Below are 15963 nucleotides of genomic sequence, written 5' to 3' on the forward strand. Positions count from 1 at the left end.
GAAGAAGATGACTGTAAGACTTCTAATTGAGGTATTTTGTATGATGAAATGAATTGAATCTATCTTTTTTATCTTTTTTCTTATGAAATTTACCAACCGAAATATTAAAAAGTACCAAGCACCCTTTCTTCATTTGCCCCGATTTACCCAAATCTCCTTCAAATTTTCTAATTTGCATAAGATATATATCTCATTTACTGACAATTAGTATCAGGATGGTCGATCTTGTGTGCACTAAAGAAGCAAATCGGTTATATAGTCAGCTGTACGTAATTTACTCTAACCTTTTATCCTAATTTCATGTAGCTTCTATATCCTAGGTCAGTAAATTCATTTTTCAATTTAATGTATTATATTCTTAGTGAAATAAAAAGTACCAATTCGTGAAAAAATCGCATTTAGTAAGTGCAATATATATATCTTGTAATGATTGCGAATTCATATTCTCTATCTTTCAGCCTTTTATTAAGTAGATTCGACAATATGAATTATTAAATTGTATTATTCAAATTTAATAACCCATTGCTTCATCTGGTGTGTAAAATATGTCTAGAGAATTTAATTGATCCGTTTACTACTTGGACTAGATTGGCAATTTTGAATTTCCGAAACGAAATGTCTCATAGATGATTTTTGAGAGGAAATAAAAAAATTAGAATTATACAAACAAATTAGTTGGTATGTACCATCAAGCATCAAGCAGTGGCGTAGCTAGGATTTTCATCAGGGGTAGGCAAAATAAATTATTATTATTTTATTTTATTTAAATTATTAAATTATAAAATATTATTACATAATTTTTATTGGAAGAGGAATCGGTAATTAACCATGAATTAAAATCGAGAAAATTGGTAGAAATCCACCGAATTAGATCGAAAACTCGATTTTTTTTTAAGTTTACTTTGAAGCATAGTTCACAAGACTCTTCTATTAAAATTCAGCTATTTTGAATAGTTAAACATAATAAAAATAATTTAATGCATTACATTAAATTTCAGTATATTACTTTATAAAACATTTTAGTCTATTCCTTTCACAAAAAAATAACAAATTTATTGTAATCTCACTATCATACCATTCTTATTAACCTTCTTCTTGTCAGAATATTTCAAAATATATAGATGAAAGACTACCAAAACTGTAACGACTTTGCCAATTTCACTAATCGAGAACTTTGACTCAATCAGAAATAGACAAAACTCAAATCCAAACCAACTATGTTCAAACTTGATACCGTATTTCAAAATCCAGAGGTAGGCGACTATCTACCCTGAATATAGGTGGCTCCGCCACTGCCATCAAGTGAATGGATAACATATTTCTTCCATCCCACTCCAAAATAACAAATTGTTTAGATAGGGATGTTTCCATTAAATGTATATATGTAACATCGAGTCAAAGGGGATCTATGAGACAACTATGGAGATCCTATTATGGTCAATACATGGATAAGGGGACCAAAATAAAAAATATGCGAGTGGGGCATGAAACGGCGGGACACAGAAGTAAATTTCGTGCCTTGCTTGCAGCCATATATATTTACTAGCTGATCAGTGGTTGTATTTATTTTGTTTTCTTATTATTTGGTTTCCACTTAAAAGTTTTTGTAAATAACTCTTTTATTATCAATATATCATTTGCCGACAACCATTATAAAAAACATCAAGTCAAAGGAATGGAAGAACTGTGGGCGCTCAAAAGCTTTCCCCTATTAAATGTCTATATCAGCAACTTTCTCATGGACGGCAGGACTGTGGATGCTCCGGTGGGAAAGGAATAGAAGAACTTTGTCAGACCAGATGATCGAAGCCAGTACACATTTTATTAGAGAAGGCAGCAATAGATATACACAACTGAGGGGGGTTTGGATAAGAATTAAAGGATAGATTAAGGGAAGGGGTTGGGGAGATTTGCACTACTACAAAAAATATATTTACTATCGCTCATTTATCATCGGATGTGCTTCCGCATAGATGGTGTATGTAACGAGTGACAGCACTCTAATTACTTTGAACTTTTTACCGTTTGTTCAGTAAAAACAACCAATGGCGTTGATAGACCCGCTCCTTTGCCATCGATTAAATTTCACAAACAGTTAGTACTGGGCAACTTTTCAACATCGGTTTGGCTAAACGGACAATGGTACTGAGGATTACTCTTACCATCTAGTGTGTTACATGATCTGTGGGTGTTGGGTTGATCAACACTGACTGATATCCTTACTGGACCGATGGAGATATTTTTTAGTGGTGGTGGTGGTAAATAATTAGAACCTAAGTCATGCATGTACATCAGTTTAACCGATGATGTTCTCTAGAAATAAAAGGGCGAGTCCTTAGTAATTTTATCTCCCAACCGTCTCCCTATGAGCGAATTTAAAGCAAGCAGCTATCTACTTCTTGCTGAGCCAATTTAAGGCAATATATATATGAGTATGGCTAAATTGCTACCGGTAGCACTTCGACCTAAGTGCTTACGGGGTCAAATTTTAGTATTTGATGTTCAAACAACAAATCCAAACCGTTAGATGTTTAATCTATATTAAAATGTGCTTGGAGACCAAATTTTACATTTTTTGGAATTTTTTTACTATTTATCAAGTTGGTTTGAAAACCGTTGTTTTTCAATGCTGCAAAAATTTAATAAAAACAACGGTTTTCAAACCAACTTAATAAATAGTAAGAAAGTTCCAAAAAATGTAAAATTTGGTCTCTAAGCACATTTTAATATAGATTGAACATCTAACAGTTTGGATTTGTTGTTTGAATATCAAATACTAAAATTTAATCCCGTAAGCACTTAAGTCGAAGTGCTACCGGTAGCAATTTAGCCATATTCTATATATATAGACTTTTCTTCTTTTGTTTTTTCTATGTTTGACATTTCCAAGTTGGAAATTAAGATATTATTTTTTCCTTTTTTCGCAGCGGACTATTTGGAAAACGAAGCGTATAAATTGAAATGAAGTGCCGCGGGTCCGCTAATCTGATTTTCAAATGTTACATCCGAGCTCCTCTAAATTTATTATATTATATATATGGGGACAAATACATATGAAAAAAAAACAATTCAGTTAAGTTTCATATATCTGGTAAAAAAATTAAAAATCTTAGAAGTTGCTTAACACCTGTAGGCTGAACTAATGAACACCACGCCTACACACAGAAGATCTAAGATAAAAGTTCTTTAATAAAAAACAAATTAACAAATCACAGCCACTTAACCACTGCACCTAAAATACAGGGTTGTATAGGGAAAGAGTATTAATTGCGTACCTAAAAAATTAATTTTTAAATAATGTAGATGCATCTACATTAAATAACTTATAAGCATATAGCTATTAAGTGGCTTAATATATAAATTAATTTCAGACATGTGCATCTACATTAAATAACTTATAAGCATATAGCTATTAACTTATAAGCATAACCACTGTGCAGACATGTGTGCTGTCAAAGAGGTGGGAGCACCTATGGACCTTTTTACCCTCTCAACTTCAATTTTCATGATTTTAGACATTATGATGATGATGATGATTTTGTCGATGATATTGCTGTTGGGAGGTTTGCGAAATTTGTGAACACTTTGCTACTGAGGCGCAAGCCCTTTGGTTTGGATGTATTTTGCTTGTCCTGTGAAGGCATGACCCTCTTTAACACTTTATCCTGTGAAGGCATGATCCGTTAAGCTGTTGAACATAACACTCGAGTTCTCCATCTTTCCTTTCTTGACTCTGTGCCACCGTGCATCTACACCTGCACATCATTAGAGGAATTGTACCTCAATGATAATCATGCATCTAACGGGTACATCAGATATGTTAAAATATATTCATCAGTCCCGATAGCAAATCTTCCTAATCTTAGAAAACTAACCTTTTATCGGTGGGCTCTTAATTCTAATAATGTGAAGAACCTTCTTTCTGGATGCACAATACTATAATTTCTTTGACTAGATAGTTGCTTTCTTGTTGATTGTGTAATTGCTCGTAAATCTCTAAAGCTTCTAGCTATTGTAAATTGTCTTTTTGATAAAACCCAACTAGTCATTAGTGCACCCAATCTTCTTTCCTTTGTGTATGATGAGAGCTTCCCGCCACCAAGTAATACAACTCTAAACATGCCATCTCTAGCATCCGCATGTTTAATGATTCGTGATAATTTAATGATGAAATACTTGGAGCGGTGACTACAAATATTGAACTTCTGGAGTTACATTTCAAAAGACATTTGCTCGAGGTATGGACCTTTTTTTTTTCCATTTTGTAAATAGTACAAATTTGAATTTCTTTAGATCTTTGCCTGATATAGAGAGTAGAGGGGTTATGTTATTTTAACGGGTCTTGAATTATTGTAATCTAATTGAATGCATAAATAAATAATTTTAAAAATATAGTCAAGTTAGTATTTACAAAAAATTTCTGTTGTTATATTCTGAAATCTGGACCTAACTGAAAGGTACCAAATTCAATGCTTGACTTGGTTCCGACTTCTAATCTTGTGCTTATATTTTTTAAATTTAGGAATCAACTGTTGTGCCGCTCAGATTGCCAATATTTTCAAATCTCAAGAATTTGACTGTTGTTTTGGTTACGTTCTCTTGTTTCCCAATGGTAAATTGTGTCCTAAAGAATTCGCCAAATTTGGAGAAGCTTACATTGCTACAAGAAGGATATGTAATTTTTTTTCCCATTAGTCCCAAGTTTTTAATCTAGTCTTTTCACTTGCACACAGTTTATTAAAAATCGCATTTGTTATTGATTGCAGCTGTCTCAATGTGAAGAGGGAGCTAGTACAAATGTGTCCACTAACGTCTCATCAACAATTGCAATATTTCCAAACAAAAAGCTTAAGATTGTTGAGTTCAAGTACTGGAAATATAATCAGATGATACGACAATTGGAAGACGCTTTGAAGGATGTGTACAAAGGAATTGAAAATTCTGAAGATTTTATTGGTCCAAGTTCAGGCAATATTAGAGTTGAACTATAAAAAGGCGAGTACTCGCCATGGCGAAACCCTCTACCAAGGCCCCTCCCCCTGCTCTCACTCTCCTCTCTCCGTATACAGTCCTTCTATCCTTTTGAGTCAGTGCTTTTGTCCAGTGGATTGGGTTTCCGATTTCGGTACTTCCGCCTAGTGGATCTGGTCACTACTCATTGCTCCATCGTTGCTCGCAACGGTGCTTTCATTTAGAGGATTCTACCTTGTTGATGATTCCGCTTTGTGGATCTGGTCATCGTTCTTCTGGAGATTTTATTTTTTAGTACCAGCGGTTTGCTTCTTTTACCTTTCTTTCAACTCTTCTTCCCCTTTTTGTCAATGGAAGAATGGGTGGAACGAGTAGTAACTATAGTTACTATATATATAGTCGAATAAATGTTGAGTTAGGAAATAAATGTTATATTTTTTGATGATGATGTATGTGTTGTTTTGGCTATTTTTTGCATCTTCTGCTTCTCTTCCAAGGTGACTGTCATAGACTGGTTGATTTATTTTTTAGTCTGATTTGATTCAGTGACTTCTCAGCTGATGAGTGACTCTCCTGGTACAGTTGATTCAATTTCCGGTCTGGTTTGGATTCAGTGCCTTCTCCGCTGTGATATGCGTACATATGACACCATCACTAGGCTCCTATCACTCTCATCAAGCAAGGATAATCAATTTGTGTCCACAGAATGTACATCTCCCTATGTGTTTTTTGTTTTGTTTACCTGTATGTTTTTCACATACACTTATTGTCTAATCCTATGTAACAGCTATTTTATATCAATGAAACTGCCTATGGGTTTTTGTCCAAAAAAAAAAAATTAGAGTGGAACTTTCTATTTAATGTGATTTCCTGAACTTTCAAAAAGAAAGGAAAAAGAGAGTTGTTAATTTGGACTTTTTAATGTGTTTTGATAGTAGACCATAGTTCTTGAGTTTTTATTTGTACCAAATTTAATATTTAAACTATAAAAATAAAACTAAGTTATTGAAGTTGGTGTTTTAATTTGCGCTTATATATATATAGAGTAAGGTTATCATGGTTTGCAAATTAAAGTGAGTGTTTTAATTTGCACTCATATCTCTAGTTTCAAAGTTCAAAACATCGATCCGAACCATTCAAGTTGATATCCATGTTAAACTATGCTTGGAGACCAAATTTTATATTTTTTGAAAATTTTGTACTATTTTTTTAGAATTTTTGAAAATCAGTTTTTTATAGCCCAGAATTTTTTGAAAAACACTTATTTTGAAAAATTCTAAACAAATAGTAAAAAAATTTCAAAAAATATAAAATTTGGTCTCCAAGCACAATTTAATATGGATATCACCTTCAACGTTCGGATCGATATTTTAAACTTTGAAACTAGAGATATGAGCGTAAATTAAAACACTCACTTTAATTTGCAAAGCATGGTAGCCTTACTCTCTCTCTCTCTCTCTCTCTCTCTTTATATATATATATATTCATATCTAAAAAAAATATTAAATTAAGATATTTTCCAACATAACAATTCATACTTCAGTTATAAGTATGAATACTTACATTACGACGTATGATTATTTACAATACTTAATATTAATACTTTCAAACGTCATCTAGTATTCATTTTTAGGATTTCTCATATAGGAGGCGTTGCTGGTAAAGAATGCTTGGGCGTTGATGGGTGTTTTAATGTTTTTTCTAATTTCATAATTGGAGAGATAAAGAAAGTTTAGTGCTAATTTATGGGTTGTACCATATTTTTGTTTATTTCATTATGTTATTATTCTATTTTTTTGTTATTTTGGTTGCTTGATATTTTAGATATGAATACTTGATATTTTATATATTAATATTTGCATGCATAGGCATCCATACTTGCATCTAGCTATTTTAGAAATATGTTAGGTATCTTAGGTATTAATATTTGCTCGACATGGTATGATACTTGCCATATTACGTATTAATACAATTAAGCACCAAACTGGGTAATTTGTAAAAAAAATATTAAATTAAGATATTTTCCAACGTAACAATTCATACTTCAGTTATAAGTATGAATACTTACATTACGACGTATGATTATTTACAATACTTAATATTAATACTTTCAAACGTCATATAGTGCCACAAGGAAAAAAATATTTGCTCGATGTGTTATGAATAATTTCTATATTACGTATTAATACAATCAAGCACCAAACATAGTAATTTGTAAAAAAAAATGTTAAATTAAGATACTTTTCAACGTAACAATTCATACTTTAATTATAAGTATAAATACTTACATTACGAGTTATGAATACTTACAATACTTGATATTAATATTTTCAAACGTCATATAGTGTCACAAGGGGAAAAAAAAGATAGAGAATATGTTAGATACAAATACTTGATCCATGAATTATTCACTCTTGTATGACAATGTATGAATACTTGATATTAGTACTTTCAAATGTCATTTGATACCATAAAAAAAAAACCATTGATAAAATATTTTAGATGAAAAAAAACTTAATGCATAAACTATTCACATTTGCATGATGATGCATGAATACTTATAATACTTAAAATTTATACTTCCATACATCATCTAGTGCCATATGAAAATAAAAATAAAAATTTCATAGATTATGTTAGTTACTAACACTTGACATATGAACTATTTACACTTGCATAATAATGTATAAATACTTGCAATACTTAATATTATTTTTTTTCAGACGTCATCCAATGTCATATGAAAAAAAAAATTGATAAAATATGTTAAGTACAAACACTTCAGACATGAATTATGTACACTTGCATTACGAGGTATGAATACTTGCACTACGAGGTATGAATACTTGCTCAACGAGATAGGAATGCTTACATGACAAGGTATTCACGATGATGTATAAAAACTTGCATGACGAGGTATGAATATTTACACGACGGACAACCCGAAAGTATGTCATCATCAATCTCATCTGAAAGAGAAAATTACATAGAGAATGTTCATGGTTTTAGATTTGCAAATTTTCTCACAGATCGTCAGAAATATTGGCGAGATTGAACGGAGAAAAAAAATCACCTCTAAAAATGTGTAAAAGATAAGTGGTGTGATGTGTCCAATTTTTTTTTGAAATACTTGATATCTTAGGTATGAATACTTGATATATTATATATTAACACTTGCGTGCATAGGTATTCATATTTGCACGCATCAGTTGTAAAATATATCAAATATTAGGTGGTCCCCCAAGTAATTAATAATGTTCAGTTAATGAGCGGTCCCTTATTCACTATAATATCATTATATATGCCGGCCAAACAAGCCCCAATTAAATATATTTTAATATACTTGAATGTATGTAGGAAATGGTAAAAAGTAGTATAGTTGAATGTTCACTGTGATGATGTGCTCTTTATTCAGGATGTATTTCTTGGAGGAACGGAAACATCAGGGACGACGATTACATGGGCTATGAGTATGACAGAACTAATATATTAATTAAGAACCCTGCGGTAATGGCTAAGGCACAAACAGAGAATCCGTACCTGTTAAGTCTTTAATTTTGATGGTTAATTGTTTATTAGTTTATGGCAAAAAGATCAGTTCTTTCTATTTATAAAAATAATGTTCACTATAATTTCCAAATAGAAATAATGTATATTATATTTCATGAACAGTTCCCTTTTAGTTAAATTATATATTATACAAAAATATTGAGTTATGTTAAGTAATTCAAACATTTGTCTCATGATCAACCTATATCAGCTATTCAGCGTATGTGTAAATTAAAGTATGTATAAGTTAAGTCGGATTTCATTTAAGGTGTACATGTAGAAAGGTCAAAGGCAAAACAAAAGAATTAAAATTTTCCTAGGTTCGGTTCTAAAGAATAGACCACTTGATTAGACCAGAGATATTTGGTAAAGAATTGTAAACACAAATGCACAAGAAAATTTGAGTTCTCTATTTCTTTTCACTTTGTCGTGATGCTAGTTAGTTCAACTTCTTTGATAATAATGTCCGAATTAATCAAATAAATAAAAAATTAACCGAGATCGAACGAAAGCCACAACAACGTCACTTTTTTTTCCAGTTAGACTGCTAACTTTTCGTATATATAAAATATATACTTAGTTACTCTAATGCTATTCTGTCGAAAAGTTAGCAGTCTCATTTCGAGTCATCAGGAGGCTATGCAAAGGAGAAATCATTAAGGAATAGCAAGGTCTCTAGAAGAAGAGGAAGGAACAAGGCGTAAAGATGGCGTGCATGAGATAAGGGGCAGCATAGGTGTTCTTCCTCCATCTCTCTCTATTGCTCTCTCTCTCTCTTTATGTATTTTATTCATTTTGTTGTTGAACCTGCCATGAGCGGCTAAGCAACTCTATTATAGGGTGAAGACATGTAATCTTGAATTCTTATGAGTTTAATCTAGTTGTTCATTTATATTATCTTTGCACTATGATCTAAATTCTTACTGAGATTTTATGCCTTATGGTCTTGTTTATTTTGTGCTTAAAGTGACCTCGTATGATAAAGTACGTAATCCACTCATACCTAATTGGGGTTAACCAATATCCGAAGAATATAAGTTATCCTAAATACAAGTAAAATAGACTGACCGGTTGACCGCTTGTATTCAAACCACAGTTAAGGGACCTATTGGGACGTGGTTTAACAGACGAATATCGCATTTCATTACTAATAGTGGGGTAATCTTAATTGTTGTTATTACCAAAGGTTAGAGAAAGGACCGACCAAGTGAATTTGACCATTTTGTAATATTAGTAATTATGACTTATCATTAATCTACATACTATTGTGCTAAGTACCCGACAGGTACTTACTCAGTTAGGGTGTTGTGAGACTGACTGGATATCAACACTAAAATAGGATTAGCAGCTCTCAGATCGCAGAGTAACCAGCATCAGGCGTGTACAGTTCTGGCCAAATCGTGTGCGATTCCAACTGGAGTTAAAATCATACTTTGTACGGTTTACCTAAACGTGTGCGGATAGTGACAGAGCCGCATGCTATTGAGTAACTTTGCAACTCAAAAGTATTAGTAATAGCATGCGGTTGGTGACAGACCGTGCGCTATTGTTATGACAACCAGAACCTAGATTAAACAAGATTGAATGATAGAATATCTGATTTCCTAGAAGCATATCTTCTAAACACTTAATCTACTACTACTCCTCTGTTGTAATTCAATAATTACAACCGAGCAACCAACAACCAAACACACTCAACTCACCTAAAAGAACCGATAACCTAGACCTTGGTTTACATCTTAGATCTCTTAATACACCATCCCTGCAGATCGACATCCCAATCTATACTATATGATAGATTCATGCGCTTGTGAATCGACAGTAGAGTAAACAATAGGGTTATAAATATTATTAGCATTGATTTCCACCCTATCAAATTCCGACTACATCGCAGTGATTCTAAACTATTATTGCAATTCGATTTGAAATTTTGAATATCTCACTAACTGGTAACCGGACTTCTCTATAATATGTGTTTCTGTTTTTTATGGTTGATTTGGATATTGATATTGCGTAGTAGATTATGATGACATATTTAACGAAATAAAGGGTCTGAGGTTTGAATTTGATGAGAATCTGTGTTGTGGAAGTTACGAATCGCCTGTGTGATGGGATTCCAACTATGTGAATATGGTGTGACTTGTTTTATGAATAACCTAGACCGACATGCTATCACCTGTTAAATATGTGTGCATAATTTGATATGTATTCATGTATATTAATCCAATCTTTTTGAATGGTTGTCAAATTAAGCCAATTATAGATAAGCGGGTCGTTAAATAACTGGTTACTGAGCTTTGTAGATAACTCTATTTTGTTATTTTGTTTTCCTTTATGTTAGTGATGTAGGTTGATGGACCAAGAAAAAGTGTGAAGATGCTTATATAATCATGCTCCGAATGATAAAAATCTAGGGTGTGACACTAATAAACACTCCAATTAAATGTCTTTGTAGCACTCTAGTGGTGTCTCCAATTGACAACAAAAGAGGGTAGTGGTGACTCTAATACAACACTCTAATTGAACGTCTTTGTAGTACTCAAGTAATGTCTCCATATGGCAAGAGAATATGGTATTGCAACTCTAATACAATACTCTAATTGAAGTTCTTTACAGCACACTAGTAGTGTCCTCAGATGACAAGAAAAGAAGGTGATTGCAACCCTAATATAACACTCCAATTGAAGATGTTTTGCAGCACTATAGTAGTGTCTAGAAGGAGAAAAGGGTGGTTGCAACTCTAATACAACACTCCAATTGAAAGTCTTTGTAGCACTCTAGTAGTATCTTCATATGACAGGAGGAGTGTAATTGCAGTCCTAATACAACACTCTAATTGAATGTTTTTGTAGTATTTTAGTAGTGTATCAAGATAGAAAGAGAAGAGGGTAGTTATTTCAAAACAAATTCCAAAAACAAAAAAGAAAATGTCAACATGGCAGTACAGTCACGCAGTCCCATTGCCTCAATTGTCTCATTTTGATTCCTTCGTATGAACCATTTCCGTAAGCCTTTATAAATTACCCTAAATGCTCCTCCTTAATTAACCCTAGACAGCAAAGATAGAAAAGAAAAATAAGGAAATAGATTTCAAACGCCCACTTTAATTAAAGGCATTACCGTACGGACATGGTTATCGTGATCCTACCTAGAAGGCATGGTTTCACCAACTCCATTTGTCGGTGTAGAGCATGCTCAGCTGACACAGCCAGGCCACAGCCCAGGTGTAGGCAACAGAAGAAAGTGACAGAGACTATAGTTAGTTCTTTGTATGTTGAAAAAACAAGGCTTACAAATTAATCGTAAATTATGGCCATGAAACTTGTGCTCATAGTACATTTCTTTTAAGCCATCCCGGCACTCGATGGGTTGAGACTTGAGAATGAGATATTGTCTCATTTCTCGAACCACTGTGCGGAAAAACTTGCTTTGCCATTATGGTCATTTGTAATGCTGTTTCCGTCAGACTTAAATGCAGAGTTCCTTAGCTTCTTCCTTAATTTGTTTTATTTCCTTGGGTAAAATTGTCTTTGTTTTAGATAGCAATGAATTCAAATTTTTTTTTCTGATCAAGTTGCCTTTGTTTTAGATACCAATGAATACTGTTTTTCAAACTTTCACCGCAACATATCAACATATTGTTTTGTTTAGTATCTTGCATTATTATCAGCTAATATTCTCTATTAAAAGGCCTAGAATGGTGATACAAGACTGACTTGCTAACAACAACCTGTACCTAGGGTCGGTTTTTCTAAAATATCGATCCTGATATTAGTATTAGGGTCAAAACCAACCCTCATTCTAATTGAATAATTTCGAAACTATATTAGTATCGGGTTAGATCAGATTTTGGCAGAGCGGATTAGGCAGGTCCTTCTGGTCGGGTCAGATTTTTACACCTCTACTGATACCGGTGCTGATCACAAATCAATAATATTGAAACTATATTGGACGTTATAAGCAGAGAATAATAAGCTCTGGATAATTGAGGAAACTTTATAATGTAGGTATCAGAATAACTCACAATATACCAGAGTTATTTGTTAAATATATATTAGTTAAACCTGAACTACCAAACTTTCAGAAAAAAAAAAAAAAATGCAGATTAGCAGAAGTACAGTGAGCAGGATATCAAATTACCAATACAGATTCCCATGCTGGAAGATTAATTAAGAGGCTTCGACAAACCAAAGCCGTTGACTGGTACGAAATTGGTACTTAAATGCAACCTTGTACTGTTGTAAATTTATAGATTTATGTAGAGCAGTGTCTTCTGTTGTAAATTTTGATCCCAAATGCGAAAAAGATAATAGACATGTTACAATTTAGAATTTAAGTAGAGCAGAGTGTCTAATGTTTTTTACAATAAATTCTAATGCCCGTTGAAGGCCAACTCCTAAAAGCCCAAATCAACCCTGAAATGGTCCAGGTATAGCACCCGCTTGATTTGGGTTCACATAACGGTTCCCCAGGAGTGGGCCGAACACCATTTACCATACCGAAACTTGGATAACAAACTAATAACTTTGTGGTTATGTGGTATAATGAACATTTTTTTTCCCTTTTTTTTGGGCTTCCTAGCGAAGGGAATATTTTTATGTTTGTAAATGTAGCTCCTCTTATAACAATTGTCATATATTTATTATTTTTGCAGCATCGGGCAACATAGGTTTTTTTTTTTTGATAGCAAGAACACAATATAGTTTGGATCAACGAAAGTTATTCAGATTAACGCGTTAGAATAGTGCGAGAAAAAACATTAATTCAAATAATGTGCAGAGAGTGTTAATTTATGTTATTCGGATTTTGAAATAGTGAAAATAATGGTTGGATTATATAATTGGAATAATATGGAAAAAATGATATATAATCGTGTATTTTTCAATAAAAAAAGTTGGATTAGTGAAATAACACTAAAACAAATTATTGTCATTTTTTTTATCAAGTGTTTGAGTTATAAATCATTGTTAATCTATAGAGTTTTGACTACTATGACATTGATGTAATTTTAGCTGTAGTGACACTGATTTTAAAATTCATCAAATAGATTTCAAACAAAAAATTCAAACTGTTCAAATCGATCAACTTTACAAGTGAAGCTTTCACATGCAAAATTTATAAATTTTCAAATTCATTTAGTATGAATTCAAATGATAAAAAATGAATGCATTAAAATTAACTTGAAAACCTTCTTTTTTGTTCGTTTGATTTCATATGAAATGAATTGAAAATTTTATAAATTTTGCATGTAAAGACATCACTTCTAAGGTAGATGTTTGAAGCATATTTTGGAGTTAGTGATACTACAACTGAAATAATACTGATCTTATTAAATAATATAAAAGGAAATAAGAATAAGAGAACAAGTGCTTAACCAAGGCTAAGCGGGGGGCGAGCGCAAAGAAAAATGGCCGAGCGCTTTTGCTCTTTCGCCCCAAGGCGATCTGTCCAAGAAAAAAACGGATGGCACAGAGTCATAAGCCGCCGGCAGCAACAGTACCTTAGGAGCACCCAACAGACAACGGGAAAAAAAGCAAAGGGTACCATCACCAGAGGAAAAGGAGGAGTCCCAAGACACACAGCACACAAAGGACGGCAGCAGAGGTTTTCATCATGGCATCACCGGCCTATCAAGCCTCAAACACACCATCAACGGCGCCATCACAATAAATGCACTGGTATTAGCACACAAAACACAGGTACTTTAAGCACTTTTCTCCCCTTTGGTTTGTACTTCACAGCAAAACATGGTACAGCTGCCATTAATGGCATTAATGGCAATGCAAGTTCCCATCATTACTCTTACTCTACAAAATACCAAAACGCAAACCATAACAAAAACACAAATCCTACCAGCATTTACTACCCACCTACAACATCCAGGAAATTAATGGCTAACAACAACCAACCAAAGAGCACCATTAATTTCAATTCAATGCAACCCAACACCAACCCTCCACCGAATATTCAAAGGCCTCAAAACCTTCCCTCATCTCCACAGACCCCCTTTCTCCCTCAAATTATCACCCCTCCCCACTACCAACCTAACCAACGCTACAGTACCCCACCATGGCCCCACTTCATGGATCACAATCCTTGGAGGTTCACATCCTTCCAAAACGCCTCTGCTACAAGGCCATCAGCAACCACGCCCAACCCCCTGCCACTACCGCCAGACCCCAGCCACCGTGAATGGCGTGGGAGGTGCTACAATTGTTTAAAATTCGGTCATGATCAAAGCATTTGCCGCTCCGACGAGCGTGTCTGTGCCAAATGCTGGACCAAAGGGCATGAGGCAAAATTCTGTCCCCAGGCATCAAATGCCACACGATTTGACCCGCTACAGCCTCGAGGGAATATGGGCGAAGCAGATCTCCCTCCCAACCGACCCGAACTGGCTACCATCTTTATACCTGAGACACCACAGATGCGACAAGATGCCCTCGAATTTAACCGTGCAATAGTGATCGATGCGAGGTTACACCCAAACCACACAACTCACGTCATCTAATCAATTCTCATGACGACGTGCAATTCCGAGTATCCGTACCAACTAACGCACCTGTCGGGGCAGCAATACCTACTCCTCCTACCTATAGGAGCCGACAGGCACCGCTTCCTCCTGTCCTTCACATGCCCCCTTCAAGAATTAGGCTATGTATTGTTTCCTTGGAGCCCAGCGGTCAACGGATGCTCAATGCGACTCAAATACAAAATATGGATCGAGCTAAGGCGGGTCACGCCGCAAGCTTGGACCATAGACCATCTTATCCCTGCGGTAAGCTCGTTTTGTATCGTGCTTGATCATACGCCCATGAATCGAGCGACATCTCTCGAGAAGATGAAAGTTGTCATGGCGGTGGCCGACTTAAGCAAAATTCCAAAAGGAATCTTGATGTGGATCAGAGGAGTTGGGCATATATTTGAAATTGTCATCCATAGCTGGATAGAGGAACCATTACCTCTCATACCACCCCTCGATACAACACCGAAGGAGGAATTCTTTGTACAAGTGCAACAAGAAAACATCCGCGCAACGACTGCCTTTGCCGGGGATGGGCAAGCTAGTGGCATAGTAGCTGCTGATTTCAACATGCTTTTTGCAATTTGGAAAGGCCTTGACGAAGGGCCTGACAAAGTCAAATTAGAGCAAACACTCAAGTCTAGTCCACAGTGGGCTGCGGCTATCAATTCTCACATAACACAAGAGGCCAATGCAACGGCCGCTGGTGAAAACCAATCGGAGCAAGAACACCAAGCGGCTGAGAGAGCCAGGAAAGGTAAAGGTACAATGGTGGATGAACTGGAGATGGTCACTTTGTACTATTATACAGTTCCTGTGGTCAACACGCAACAGTACAACCTATAATTCATGGGCCAGCTACTGTGGATGGGACTGTTTCAAGAGGGAGAAATTTTCAAATTTCAAACCCAAACCCCAGC

At 34.6% G+C, this 15963-nt stretch overlaps 1 long non-coding RNA gene across 1 annotated transcript; it reads left to right on the forward strand.

Moving 5' to 3' along the window:
- Positions 1-3440: 3440 nt before the first annotated feature.
- LOC144552904 (uncharacterized) lies at positions 3441-5888 on the forward strand. The gene is made up of 4 exons (XR_013511263.1): positions 3441-4238; positions 4523-4675; positions 4767-4979; positions 5814-5888. It is a non-coding gene; the product is annotated as an uncharacterized LOC144552904 (long non-coding RNA).
- Positions 5889-15963: the final 10075 nt, after the last annotated feature.

This window comes from Carex rostrata, chromosome 4 (genome assembly GCF_964058835.1).
Source record: "Carex rostrata chromosome 4, lpCarRost1.2, whole genome shotgun sequence".
NCBI lineage: Eukaryota > Viridiplantae > Streptophyta > Magnoliopsida > Poales > Cyperaceae > Carex > Carex rostrata.